The sequence below is a fragment of the Canis lupus genome, chromosome 11 (genome assembly GCF_048164855.1).
Source record: "Canis lupus baileyi chromosome 11, mCanLup2.hap1, whole genome shotgun sequence".
Classification (NCBI taxonomy): domain Eukaryota; kingdom Metazoa; phylum Chordata; class Mammalia; order Carnivora; family Canidae; genus Canis; species Canis lupus.
The window spans coordinates 4,591,963-4,607,099 of record NC_132848.1 but is presented as its reverse complement, the minus strand read 5'-3'; the positions used below and the strand labels follow the sequence as shown (position 1 = coordinate 4,607,099).

Below are 15,137 nucleotides of genomic sequence, written 5' to 3'. Positions count from 1 at the left end.
ATAGTAGAAAGACAGAAATAGATCATGTTCCCATAATCTTCATTAATAGTAACTATTCCTTTTGAAGATTGACTATAACTCTAGCCCCATAAAAAACACTTTCTATGAAGTAAGTCATGACAATTTGATCAAATGGGGCTATTATCTTCATTTTATAAATGGAGAAACCAAGGCTTAGAAAATTGTGTAAGGTTACACAGCTAGTACGTGGTGGACCTTAATTTAAACCCAATCCCTGATACCTATACTATTAACCGCTGCTTATTCTTGCCATAGGAGAGAAATAACCACCCACAAGAAACTATTTAAAAGTTTTTTGATGTGAAAAAAACTCAGCTCTCTTGAGCTTGGCTGATGTGAACCAGTTGCTAAGACTATAAAGTTAGGAACATATCTTTGAACACCAGATGTCCCAACACTATGAGTGCCAAAAGACTGACCCGCAAACTTTCTCCTCAGTCAAATATCTACCAATTTTCACCATTAGGGGTTAAGTTTTTAATGTTTTTAAAGGGTAAATAAATACAAGGTATATGTGAGCATAAATTCTAGAACCAATTTGCCTGCACTCATATCCCATTATCCCCACTTACCAGCCACATGATGTTGGGCAGATTACGGAAGCCTGAGCTTACTCATCTATAGAGAGGATTGAATGAGATCATCTATGTAAAACATTTGGTATAGCACTCAGAACACAGTTAATGAGAAATAATCGGTATCTTAAAAAAAAAAAAAAAAACATCATTCAGGTAGCTGATTGGCAGTGTTCAAAAGCAATCTTTTACAAGTTACCCTCTACCATATCAAGGCCAAAATGATTGACTGCTTTGTTTTGAGTAACAGACCCACACCTACGGTAGAGTACATATAAAGGTAAACGTTCTGATTTTTCAAATGACCCTCATTTTCCCCTTGACATGTCTAGTAAATTTTAGACTATATAGTAAAATGCAAGGTGGCCTTTCTAAATGGCATTTCAAACATAAAACCCAAAATTAACGATTTGATAAGCCAACCCAGTTTCTGCCCACTTAATGACTGCTCAGTCATTTCCATCCTAAGGTTCATTGCAAGATGTTTTTCAGTACTAGAATTATTTAAATATGTTGGAAGCTATCCCTCAGGACTCCTTGCTTTGGTCATGGAAACCAGAAGATGGATTACCCAGCTGAAGCCACATAAACAGTGTTCTGCAAACTTAGGCCGTGCTTTTAAAGACTAACTGAGAAGTGTGCAATAGTACTCTCAGCCCACCATTTACACTACAATGACTACCCCCGATCACATCACCTTATTCTAAAACCACATGGCAGCTCTATCATATATGCGGATAAATGTTTTGTGAAAATGGTAATAAAATGGCAGTTAGTTAAGCCTGACAGCTTTGAGCTTTCGAAGTCAAGCTTCCAGATAAATACAAAATTAACCAGACTCCTGCTCTAATCTGAATCAGGCCTTTATCTCTGATGATGTCTGTTTCTGATATCTTTTTTCTAAATATGTGCTTATAAATGCCAATTAGAACATATGGGCACTATTGCGAGTGATGTGTCTTTCTCGCCTCTCTAGAACATTATAGCCTAATCCTGAGTTTTACGAATGAAGCATCACAAAATTATTTCACAAATAAAGACAGAGAAACGATGGAAGAGCCACGTGGCATTTGAAAGTGTCACATTTTTTAGATTCCAACCAGATCCCTTACAATTAATTTCTGGCTCTGAGTAGGCCACAATGCAAATATTATTACAGACCAAAAACTGCAAACTCAAATAATTGTCTTCTCAAAAAATAAAATTAAGAAAAACTATTTAGGACAGTTTTTTTCCTCCTGAAGATGTTTATTAGTATATAAATGTATTAATATTAAAAAGGTGCTTTAGGTAGATTTACCATCTACCGCAATTTTTAATTTACTTCTGCTGTGTTTTAAGGTTTCCTTTTTCTTCTTTTTCATTATAAATATTCTCTGGAGTATCAATTACAAGTAGTTCAGTAGATTCAATGTACTATAATAAGTATTAATGAAATATTTGCAGCTTATGACACTTTCTATGCTTCTGAAAGCACTTTCATGAATAATATTATCGATCACTAGACTACCAAATTTCACTCATCCTTTGAGGCCCAATTTAAATCCAACCTCCTCCATAAAATTGTCTCTAATCAACCCAGCTTAAAAGACACCTAATCTCTTTGAGTACATATTTTCTGCCCATGCATTTGTTTATCTTTTATTCTCTATGACCATCAATGACTTAATTATCTGCTCCTTTGTACATCTGTTCATCTGCTCATTCATCCATTCATCCTTTAATAAATGCTTCCTAAGTACATTCTACATATCAGTCATTGTATGACAATCTGGAGGTGTTAAATTGTATCTATCATGATTGCTTATAATAAGGGTATCATGTATGATATGACAAGAGAGCTAGAGGTCAAAAAAACAAGCTTTGTTCAGAGGAATCAAAGAAAGCATTGCAGAGGAAAAGATGCTGGGACAAGGTCTCTCAGGATGCATAACAGCTTGCCAAGTAAAGAGATCATTCCATATAAGACAGACTAGAAAGTCATAAAATGGGATGGGGGTTTTCAAAAGTGGACACAGTTTCATTGGCATTTCATCTCATGGCCCAGATCCATTACTTCCCAATGGCCACTTTCATAGAAGCACCAAGGCTTTCTCTGCTCACTTTTCAAAAGAAACATAGTCACATAAGTGCCTGTCTGGAAAGGACACTGCAAGAGGACTAGAAGTTAGTCTTCCAAATGTCAGAGTGATTAAATGCCCCTCTAAGCAAGACACCCTGTTTAGTCAGAATGCCTTTATGTGGAAGGCAAGGAAGGGATGAACTGAGGAATCTAATATTATTGGACACAGAACTATAAAATATGAGCCTCCAGAAAAACATATACAAAAGATTTCAGGACCAGACACTAACCTTGTTGTGCAAGATGCATGCAATACCATATGAAAAGACATCTTGGTTTACCAGAAGGCTTAGATTATCCATGTAGATGGTTACCTAGAAAGTCCTTTATTTCACCACTTCCAGTTGGAAACTTTAAGTTTACTTCTTCTTTTATGGGTTGAAGTCTACTAAATGTTCCTAAACCTTTGGGTAATCTGCAGAGATCTTACCTTGTGTTCATATTTTTTGCACCTCAGTTACTACGGGACACTACCAAAAATGTATAAAGGAGATTAAGATGAATGGTCACTGACCTCAACAAAAGAAGTTGAATCCCTGAGGAAATCACAAATAAAATCCTATTGTGTGAATAGGAGAAAATAAAATTTGGAGAATTGGATTTCTTCTAATTTACTACAGATGGGCAAGGGAGAGGGAAGTGGAGTGAGAAGGTATTTCCACCATTAAGCTCCATCCTGGTTAGATTCAAAATATGATCTTTCATAGTTGTTTTAAACTTTACCTGTAGCTCTGGTGGCAATATATTTTTCAACTAAAAATATAGATGTATCATCTGGCAAAGGAATTTTTGGTGATTGAAAAATGTACTTAAAGTGTTTTTTAAAATATTTTTTAAAGTTACATTTCATTACTTGCCAATTTAACTTTTTAACAGTAGAAGCTGTGTTCTAAGAGAAACAGTCCCAAGATAAAAAATCTTGCTCAAGTAATTGATTAAGGAAGTTCCCAAAATCCATGGAAGGGAATGGGGGAAAGAACATGAAGGAGAAGAAAGAAGGGTGCCGTCTCAAAGATAGCGTCAGACTGATTCTACAGATGGTGGACTGTGAGGTCTGCCTCTGACATGACAAAAACAAGAAAGATGGGCTTTCATAGCCCAGCACTCATTGAATTACAGCCACCTGAGGGCACATAGAGTTTTCCATGACTATTGTGGTAATCTGAGGGCAGGCCACAAGAAAAAGACAGTTGTTGGCTATTGGAAACAAAGGAGTATGTTTCAATAATAATAATAAAAAAAAAGACAGACAACAGAAAGGAAGAGAAACAAAGAAATCAAGAAATCAAGCAGAGAAAAGGAGAGGAAACGAAAAAAGAGAAGAGAAAGAAAAAGAAAAGGAAGAGAAGAGTAATAAGAGAAGGATGCATGAGATATAAATGCAGCACTTATAGAGGGTCACAGAAAATGAGAAGAATCCAGAAAAATGCCAGATATGTAATCTGATACCTATTTTAACTTTCCTTACCTGCCTCGCTTGCCACTTAGGGAAACTTCGTTATTAACCTTCTTAACCCCAGTATCCAGGGAGGCCCAAGTACTTAGATGGGGCAGAGATAAGTGCAAATCACTGCACTTTGTTCACTCAATGCACCATTCTCCCTTTGGATACAACAGTGACACCCTAGTAACATACTCTGAAGACATTCTGTCCAAGTCAATTAGCACAATCTTGTAACATGTTTTGGTTGACTCTTGCTTGTCATTTTCTTTCGCATGCTTTCCGAGCTTGAGATTTTGTGACCCACGTTGGGTCCTCCTGTCATTAGTGTGAGATGAGAGATTATGCGTCTATATGAAATAGGCAGGTATGTATTAGTTTGATTTCTCATCGGGGGAGAGAACCTTAAGGTAGTTTGCATGCTCTGATGCTCCAAGATAACTTAAAAGTTATCTCTGCTTTCCTTGACATTGATGAAACAAGACGATACCCACAGGCGATGGCTCAAGGTCACACTTTGGATTTCCCTTCATCTTTGATTTCCCTTCATTCGATCCCTGCAAATTTATATTGGTGAAATGAGCTCACTTTGTACTGAATGACCCATCTTAATGAATACTGATGTTGTGTAACTTCTCATATGCGTAGCTCTGTCAGACATTTACATGACAGTCTCTAGTGGATAAAACAGGTTAGAATATAATAGTTCTATGAATTCCTTTCTGCCTGTGGAGCTAAATATTCCTACCAGCTTCACTGAGATTTAAACATTCTGATAAAGATCTGTGCCTCAAATCTTTTCTGTCATCTATATCCTCAAAGCACATCTCCTGGTATCACTGTTTTAACACATGTGAAAATGCTACATTATATGTAAAGTTTTCAATTAATTTAAAGCATTTATTGTTATGCACATCAAAGGAAGCAATCAAATAAAACTTGAAATCAATTTTATTTTTCAAACTCTTATATTAAGAAAAAGTATTAGTTTTTCATTTTTTCAAAAAATACTTTCATGTACATTGAAAAAAGAAAATAAAACTATATCCCATTCTCATTGTCTGGCAAAAACACCACTAAAGATTTCTGTGCCTGTAACAAAACCTCATGGCATGTGCTTGCAAGAATATAGATATATCTATATCCATATCCTATATCTATAGGTTTTCTATTTCTAACCAAATATTGGATGATGCTACACATACTTTGCAAATCACATTACCACTGAATAATATATCATCAACACTTTTAATATCAGTCCATAAGATCAACTTTATTCCTTTTAAAATATTCATGGTAGTGCATGAAGTGGAGATACTATAATTGCTTTTATCTAGTCCCTATTCATGAACATTTGCTTTATCTATTAATAGACATTTACATTATCTCTAAATGCTTGCTCCAACAAAAAATACTCCAAACACCTTCTTTGCACCTTTACACTTACAAGTATAGATATCTAAAATGGAATTGCTCGGTGAAAGAGTAAGCACATTTTAAATGTTGAGAGATATTGCTAAATTATCTCTCAAAGAATTGTACCAAATTCTACCTCCCCCAATGGTAAGAGAGAATCACCTTCAGCTCTTATCACTATAAAATTATATTAATCTTTGAATTTTTTCATTATGATTGTCTTTTTTATTATCTCTGTGAATTTCCTGTTCTTACTTCTTGCGCATTTTAAAAAATTGGTCATTTGTGTTTTTCAAATTGATTTATAACATGTTTAGAATATTGTTTGGGGAAAAAAGAATATTATTTGGAGAAGTATAATTTATACACATTTTATCCCAGTTTCTTCTTAATGTTTTGCTCTAATATCACTCCTTGTACAGAAGTTTTAAATTTTCAATCTTTTTTTCTTTTATGGTTTTGGGGTTTGTGATTTTCCTTTTTATTCATCCCTAAATTTTTAACAAATGTATATTTTCTTCAATGAAAATCACAGTTTTAAAATATTTTTGCATAAGATATGAAATAACAATATATTTTTCTCTTTCCAGTTGGAGAAAACCCATTTACTGAATTGGTCCAAAACCATTTATTGAATAATTCATCATCTTATACCAACTTGAAATATCGCTCATCATACAGAAGAACCTATTCTAGAAGTCATTCTTATACTATTTAATAGTTGTAAATAGTATGCCTTGTTGACATTATTCGATATTTTTTATTTATATCCCCCTTTATTAATCTTTTAAAAATTGTATTTGTCTCTCCTGTTCCAATACTTACATTTACATTACTCTCACATTTCTCTTTTGTGTTATTTATCTTAGCCAATTGAATAAAACTTCCAGAATGATGTTAAATAGTGCTGCCAGGAAGTGAGCTGCCAGGGTTTAATAGTGCTGTTAAATCTGTGCCTTTTTCTTAACTCTAACTGGACAACCTCTAATGGCTCACTGTTTTGTTTGTTTGTTTGTTTTTTAAAGATTTTATTTATTTATTCATGAGAGACACAGAGAGAGGGAGAGAGAGGCAGAGACACAGGCAGAGGGAGAAGCAGGCTCCCTTCAGGGAGCCCGACATGGGACTTATCCCAGGACCCCAGGATCACACCCCGGACTGAAGGCCGCACTAAACCACTGAGCAACCCGGGCTGCCCACGGCCCACTGTTAAACACAGTGTTTGCTATTTTGAATGGCCCTTGTCTTTGTCCAGTAACTCCTCCTATCCTCCCAGTATTTTGGTAATAGGCCCCATCTCCTGACTCTATTTCTGGAAATGTATTCTCCCTTGAGACAATTATAGCATCCATCCCCTGGACACACTGATTGGCTTAAAGATGAGCACATGACTCATGCTCAGCCAATAAAAAGTCTTCCCTAGATTTTTTCCACCGATACTCACAAGGGAAAAATCTCTCTAGCTTTTCAAGTAACAACACCAGAGTATGTGAACCTAATATTGCTACCATCAGGATTTATGTCACATGTCAAATCCTGAAATAAACTGACAAAGATTGAAGCCCACAACAGAGATGAAAAGAGAGAGAGACTGAGCACAAGCTATAATCATTTGTTCCTTGAGCCAGCCACATCAGAAAGAAGATCATCTCCACTCTTGCTCTCTTCAGGAAACAGGTCTTCTTAGAACTATTTCAGAAAATCATTTTTACCCGAGTAATGAAAACTTTAGAGACTTTTCTATTTTTTTCTGGACTTTCCCCCTCAACTGTATCTCTCAAGTCTTATTTCTCCTTTTGTGGAATTCTTTCTATAGTGAAATCATTTTATTGGTCTGGAATATTTGCCTTTTCATACATCTATTCTGATTATAATCTGATTCTCCTTCGTCTTCATAAAATCTACTTTTTTTCTGGTTCCAGAAGTTTACATATCCTTATAAACTCCATTATATTCCTAAGCTCTAACCTAAAGATCTATTGCATGTTAGAAGTCTCAGTTGGTAACAATTTCACAAAATTTTCATTTTGAAATTCCCCTTAAATTTTCCTTACTCCAATTTATTGTTGCAATCTCAAGGCAGCATGGAGATAACTAACTTTCCAGCCTGTTCATCTACTGGGTTTGAGTCTGGAGCTCTACCTACCAAGAACCTCCATCACCCTGGCAACTCTGTTATACCTACTGGCCTAGAAGACCTTGGGCAAATCATTAAATTTGGTTCAGCTTATCCGTCAGTAAAATGAGATCATAATCATTACATTACAAATTTTTATAAGATGAAAGGAGATTGTAAATGAGATTGTACACGTAGAGCATGTACATGGTACATAGTTAGCGCCCATAAATACTCAGTATCATCCTTATCAAGTGAGTGGTTCTCAGTCCTAGATAAACATCGGGATCACCTGAGTAACTTTTTAAAAATACAACATTCCCTCCCCACACCTCCCTGGAGTTGAGGCCTGAGTGTCTGAAGTGTTAGAATGACTTTTACATGATTCTAACGGGTGTCTGAGTTATGTAAAAACCTCACATGAGCAACCAGTTTCACCTTTCCAAAGCTCCAACTTCTAGAAAGATCTTCCTCTCTTAGTAAGCTGAATTTAACTTCCTACTCATATTTTTATTTTGATTAGAACAGTGTGAGAAATAGAGAAGTAGATAGAACAAAAGATAACTTTTCCTCCTTGAAAGTCCAGCAAACACATGAAAGCATTTTTTTTTTCTCCTCCTGTGTCTTTTCTCCTCCTGGCTAAACAGTCTCAGTTTTTCAACAACTCTTCTATAACATGATTTTAAGTCTCTTCGTCTTTCTAACATGCTAAGCTTTGGTGTCTAGAACAAAATGCAGCACTCCAGATTTCTTCTGATCAGCTACAAGCAAAAGGGTACTATTACCGCCCTAAGTTGGCATTCGGTTTGATTCATATTGCTGAGAGGTTGGGAGCAAAGTGCTATTCACCACCTTTGACTCACATTGTGCTTATTGTCACCTAAAACTCCCTATCATTACCTATAGAAAGATCCCCTTCTCTCTCCTTGCACCATGTCACCACGTCGGGTAGCTGTGGTTCTTGATCCATGAGGAAGATCTGATATTTATCCCTTTTGTGCATCCTTGTGTTAGATTCAGTCTGTCCTGCTTCTTCTTTTTTACTTAAATCCCAAACTGATTATCCAATGCAATTGCTACATTTCTACAGATTTATGATATCAACACTTTAACACAACATTAGTGAAAATATTGAAGAGGACAAGAATAAAGTGAGAGCCTGGCAGCATCACTTTAAAAAATACGTGTTTTTTGTTTGTTTTTTTTGTTTGTTTGTTTGTTTTGTTTTATATATGTGTCACTAGACTGGGAGGCAGACTCTGAAGTAGAGTATCTGATTCCAATGGCAGCTTCTCTACTTGCTAGTGGCATGACTTTGGGAAGTTTCAAATTTCCTGGGCCTCAGCAACCCCACCTATAAAATGGGAATAAAAAAATAATAGTACCTGCCTCCCAGGGTTTTTATGAGGACTCAGTAAGTCCTTTAGGTAGAGCAAGAGCTGATCACTGGTAAAGTCGGGAAGCATTGGTTAGCGGCATGCATTTAGATTCAGGTTGTGCTCCCACTTTCCATTTAAGAGTCATTTGAGCATAAGCAAGCTATCTAACCATCTCTGAACCACAATTTTCCTCTGTGAAATGAAGATAATAATCATACCAACTTCACAGGGTCATTATGAGGATTACATGAGATGCTGTGTATAAAGCACTTAGCCCAGGACCTGGTAAGCAGAGATCACTAAATTAAGTGTAGCATCACTGCTATTACTATTGTTGTTATTTATAATATCATTCGGTTCTTCTATTCCCTGTGCATTGTTCTTTCCATTATTTTGTGCTACCCAAGTCCTTCTTTTCAAGACCAAACTACTTGGCCATCAGTGCCTAAATAAATCTTTGTTCTTTTAAAGGAAATAAAATGAAATAAAATAAAAATTTTCATATGTAGTCTCCACCCCAATTTTTACACCTTTCTCTACAATGGACTTTTAAACATACTGCTTAGAATGGCATTTCAAAGAGTTAATGAATCCTTGAAGCCTTTTATTTTTCTAGTTGTGTTTCAAGTTTCTTTTATTACAGGTAGAAATTCATGCTTTGACTTTAGAAGAGTGCTGCTGTTAATTCTGCAGTCTTGAATGGCCCTTGAAATAAGGCTAAGTCTTCTCACAGTGTTATTATTGCAGTATTCTCAAGTTAGAAAAAAAAAAGCCAGTGGATTCGAGGACACTTACCAACACCTCTTATTGATTCTCTATCTGAGGACATATGAGTTTCACACAAAATCTCCACTCAAGTGCCAGATACAAATGAAAGTTCTGATATGGGGAAATAATGATTGATGTATTCGATTGCTTGCTGAGAAGATCTTCCCTAGGGCTCTCCTGGTAGGCGTAGACAAGAAGAGTGGTTATCTGAGCTCCACAGCCATTTGTCACACCTCTGCTTGCTAGTCCTGACTCCTGCTCATGTTACTAGACCTACATCTGCAGATACTCAGGTTCAAATTCTCCTCTCAGTAATTATTTCCTTGGTGCCTGACTCAAGGTTGGCCCCCATCCTTCTGCTACAGGGCTCTGTGGACTCTCCTGATCTCAGAACTCTCATTCCTGTGATCTTTTCTTGTAGACTGACCCACATGAGCCTGCAATCTTTTCCCCCATCTCTCCCAAAAGCATTGACCCCAGACACATGTAATCTTTTTTTAAAGATTTTTTTAAGATTTATTTATTTATTTATGAGAGACACAGAGAGAGAGAGGGGCACAGACATCATCAGAAGGGAGAACCAGGCTCCATGCAGGAAGCCCCGTGTGGGACTCGATCCTGGGACTCCGGGATCATGCCCTGAACCAAAGACAGATGCTCAACTGCTGAGCCATCCAAGTGTCTGACACATGTAATCTTGAATTCTATGAACTACTTGGTTATCTATTACCTTGAGAACTTGGTATAAATACAGATGATGGACTTACCAATTCATTCAGCGTGTGTGGGGTATAGAAATCTGTCTGAATAAAAAGCTTCCTAGCTAAACCTAATGCACATTTAAGTTTGGGAGCTACATTTTCCATGTCACCACTGCATCAGTTTTATGGTTCAGATCATGCCAAGCTCCTGCCCAAAATACTTTAATATTCCACTGATGCCTATCAATTAAATTCAAAATCCCCAATCTGACATATAAAATCACCATAATTTGGTGATAATCAAATTTATATATTATATAATATTATATATTATTTATGCTATAATCACCAACAATTACCTACTTTTCTTTCCATCACTGCCTCATTATGTACCATTTACCCCAGCCAAACCCTGCCAAGATGTTCCACAGATCTTGGGGCCTCCGTGATTTAACAAATACCTTGCCCTCCACGTGGAATACTCTCATCCTACCTCCATCAGTTACCGACAAACCTTCACATCAGAGCTTCTCTTAGCCTTCCTCCTCCACCTTCACCCTCAGATGGAATCTTCATTCAGTCAAGTACTTACTGAGAAGCAATCATGTGCCTAGTGGTGAGGAAGGCATTGGGGATACAAAGCCTCACGAAAAAGAGCCTTATGGAGCTTACATTTTAGCTGATTATGCCTTTGAACTGTTAACCACACTTGATTTATGCTTTCCTTATGACACCAACTTTGTATATATTATTTGTGTGCATGTCCTGTGTCCTCTCTGAAACTGTAAATTCATCTATTGTGCCCTGCAGCATCTGCCATAGGGCTGTACACATGGCTGGTGTTCATCAAAGTGTTATTGGACTGAATTGAATTCCTCCACAGGGATGAGCACAGAGTTGATGCTCAACATTGATTGACATTAGGCATTTCAACTACCGCAGATTGTTCTCTGCAATAGAAAATATGCTTTATGGATACCAAAGCAGAGCAAAACAGGCAAAATATAAATGTGTTTTCCCAAAATATCCTTAATTCCTGAATAAGAAGTTGGAATACTTTGAATTATCCTTCAGAGGAAAGTACTGAAATAATTACAAGCCCATGTATGATTTATCAGCCTCGTTGGTGAACTGCGATAAGAGACTATGCACAACGTGCCCATGTCAGCTTAATTCTCAGGAATAAAGCTGAAGAGTTTCCTTTCTTGAAACCTCAAGATAGGCAGACCCAAGAAGAAATCATAGTAATAAAAAAGCCTTGGAGGTATGTGACTAGCCTCTAAATTCTGCAATAAATGTGCTTTGTCGAACATTAGTGTCAGCGTGTCATAACGTCAGCTCATTCGATGTGACATAACTCCTGTAAGTCTTCTTAAAATGTCAAAATACAGGCGATAGCTCTTTTTTTCCTGTGGAAGAAATAGGAAATAGTAATAAATTTCTCTGCTGCATGCAGGCTGCTGGACAGGTCTGTTTCCTGGCTCCCAGGCTGGTTGTCAAGTGGTTATACCCCTGAGGAAAATGAAATGTTGTTCTGTGGGTATCCAGTGACTGGTCTCCTGTGTTTACTAAAAGGCTAAAAGGCAGGATTCCCAGTGACAACCAAGGAATGGAGGCAGCAAAAACCTGGGGAAACTCTCCTGTTCAGGAAAAGCTTCTCCCTACACGGTACTTCCATGCCCAGTACTGTGTTGGGCAAATAATAGACAATAAATGCTCGCTCATAGGTGAATGTTGAATAAAGTCTGGTTTCTTATCACTGGAATGTACAGAGGCTGGATCTGATCCCGAAAGGATACCTTATCAACCTAGGGGGCTTGGGGCGCCTGGGTGGCTCAGGTGGTTAAGTGTTTGCCTTTGGCTCAGGTCATGCATGATCTCAGGGTCCTAGGATCCAGCCCTACATTGAGCCCCACATCAGGCTCTGTGCTCAGTGGGGAGTCTGCTTCTCTCTCTCCTTCTGTGCTCTCTCTCTCTCTCTCTCTCATTCTCTCTCCCAAATAAATACAATTTAAAAATAAATGAAGAAATAAAAAATAAATCTATGGAGCTTATCCATGGGAGTATCCAAGTGATAAGGCTTCAAAAGAAGTCCAGAGAAACACAATTCAACATACACTGCCAACTTTCCTTCTCCAATCTCTCTGGCAGTATCTAGTTACACTAGCGTAATTGTAAGCGTCTCGAGGGCAGGGCATACAACTTATATATATTGTGTAGCCTCCATCGCTCTTACACACTGCTGAACATGCTTGATGCATGCTTATTGGCTAATTAAGAGAAGGAAACAAACAGGCAAGAAGAAATGTCAACGTCAATGCGTGTAGCAAACCCACAAGCTCAAGAGAAAATAAGGGTTGGACTTCCAGTGGGGCCTTGAGACACACATGCTTCCCTTCTGTCTGTTCCAGCTTCTTCTACTGGTTCCCATCTCTGCTGTGTCACCGTTGGGGTACCAGCACTGTGCCTGATGGCAAACAGAAAATCAGCACACCTTAGTGTCCTTTCCCTGTCTTCTCACAGTAAGTTGACTTTTTCTTCCACCTATTGGATCTTTTTCCTGCATAATGAGCCCATCTTTTTGGCTGGCTCTGTGGAAGTTTCTTGAAAGCATAGAAGGCCACCTCTTGCCACTTTATTAACCTCCTATATCCTTCAGGATAACTAACAATAAATTTTTTTCCTTTTCTTGTTTCTTTCCCACCCAAAATCTCATGACTCAAGGAGAATTCTAAATCAATCTAAACAGATTCAGATAATTCCTTCAGAGACGGCACACTCAAAAGCGTTCAAAGTCACATAAGCCTTTCTGAGAACAGGTGTCTCTTTAAGAATAGTCCTAACTACATTATACTCCCGTTGTTGGCAAGATTGCAAACTCTGGTGGCCCAAGCCAAATCCTCACAATGGGCTATGTCCTCAACTTGCACTCCGTACCTCGACTAGCCAGGAGATATATGAAGTGAGCATGGTACATCAAGATAGTGAAGTAGCTACCAGACTTGGCAGGAATTTCCAGGGTATGTAGCTTAGTGAAAAGACTCTCAGATTGAAGAGCAGGTCCTGCTTTCAAACCTGACAAGTTGATTATTAACTTAGTGACCCAGGCTAAGTCACTTCACCTGTGTATAATCCTCTTATTTCAGAGTGAACATGCGTCCTACAAATTTTCATAGACCAAAAAAAAAAATTTTTCATAGACCTTCTGAGAATTTTTTGAGTTACTATACATGTAAATGCTCTGAAATGCTACCCACATATAAGACAATGGCTTCACTCTGATATTCACAGAGATAAGGCAACAATCTTACAACTACTGAACTCTTCCTTCTGTCCTCCCTTCCTTCCTTCCTTCCTTCATTCACTCAATCAGTCAACAAATATCTTCCAACACCTGTGTGATAGGCAATGTTCTAGATGTTGGAGATAAAGAAGCAAACAAAGCAAAGTCCTCATGAAGTTTACATGGTAGTGCAGACAGATAAGAATTAAGATAAATTATATGAACCAAAATGAAGCAATGTAGACGGTAGAACCTGATTTTGGTGGGAGCGTACACTACTGTATATAGGGTGAGCAGAGAAGGGATCTCTGATACAGTGACATTTGGCCAGACCTCTGAAAGAAACAAGGGACAAAGCCATGGGAACATCTGGAGAAGCAGCATTCCAAACAGAAAGGACAGTGCAAAGGTCCTAAGAAGGGAGTGTTCTCCGTGTCCTCAAGGAACAGGATGGTGGTTTGGTGTGGCTGGAGCCCAGCGACTGAGAATCATAGTGGTCATAGAAACAGTCCAGTGGTAAAGGGACAGGAAGCACTCAAGGTATGAACTCAATATGTCTTGGGTATGAGGAAAAGGTATCGGAGAACTTCCAAGAGAGGAGAAACAAGACCTGTCTTTCTTTTTATTTTTTTATTTTTTAAATTGTATTTTATTTTAAGATTTTATTTATTTATTTATGAAAGACACAGAGAGGAGGCAGAGACATAGGCAAAGGGGAAAGTGGGCTCCCTGCAGGGAGCCTGATGTGGGACTTGATCCCAGGACTCTGGAATCATGCCCTGAGCCAAAGGTAGACGCTCAACCACTCAACTGCTGAGCCACTGTCTTTCTTTTTAAAGGGAATTCTCTCTTTAAAGGGCCAATCATTAAGAGAGCAGGGATGCAAGCAGAGAGACCAGTTAGAAGCATTTTGTAGTAATGAGGCAAGACTTTATGACAATTTGTACTAGGGAGGTCATGGTGGATATATTTTTAAGATAGAGCCAAAGGATTGTTGATACATTGGATATGAGGTATTAGAGAATAACACAAGTAAGGAATTATTCCAAGTTAAAGGCAGGTTTTCTTTTGGGAGAAAGATGTGGAGAGGAGAGGAATCAAAGAGATCTAACTTAACATTGTTTTTTTCCTAAAAACTTAATTATCAAGCTCCTAGTATGTGTGACTTAATTTCTGACCTCAGAGGAACTCACAGCCATTTGGGTAAGCAAGACCCAAAGGAGGAGTGGGAAGAGTTAAGCAAATGATATTTAAACAGAGAATTACAAATCTCACAATTTAAAATATCTGTGCCTATTTTTGTTTTAAAAAAAAT

General features: G+C 37.7%; 1 long non-coding RNA gene across 2 annotated transcripts in view; it reads right to left on the bottom strand.

The window, feature by feature from the left end:
• The window catches only part of LOC140642123 (uncharacterized), a 107,136-nt gene that overhangs the window by 51,974 nt on the left and 40,025 nt on the right, over window positions 1-15,137 (bottom strand). The window lies entirely within an intron of this gene.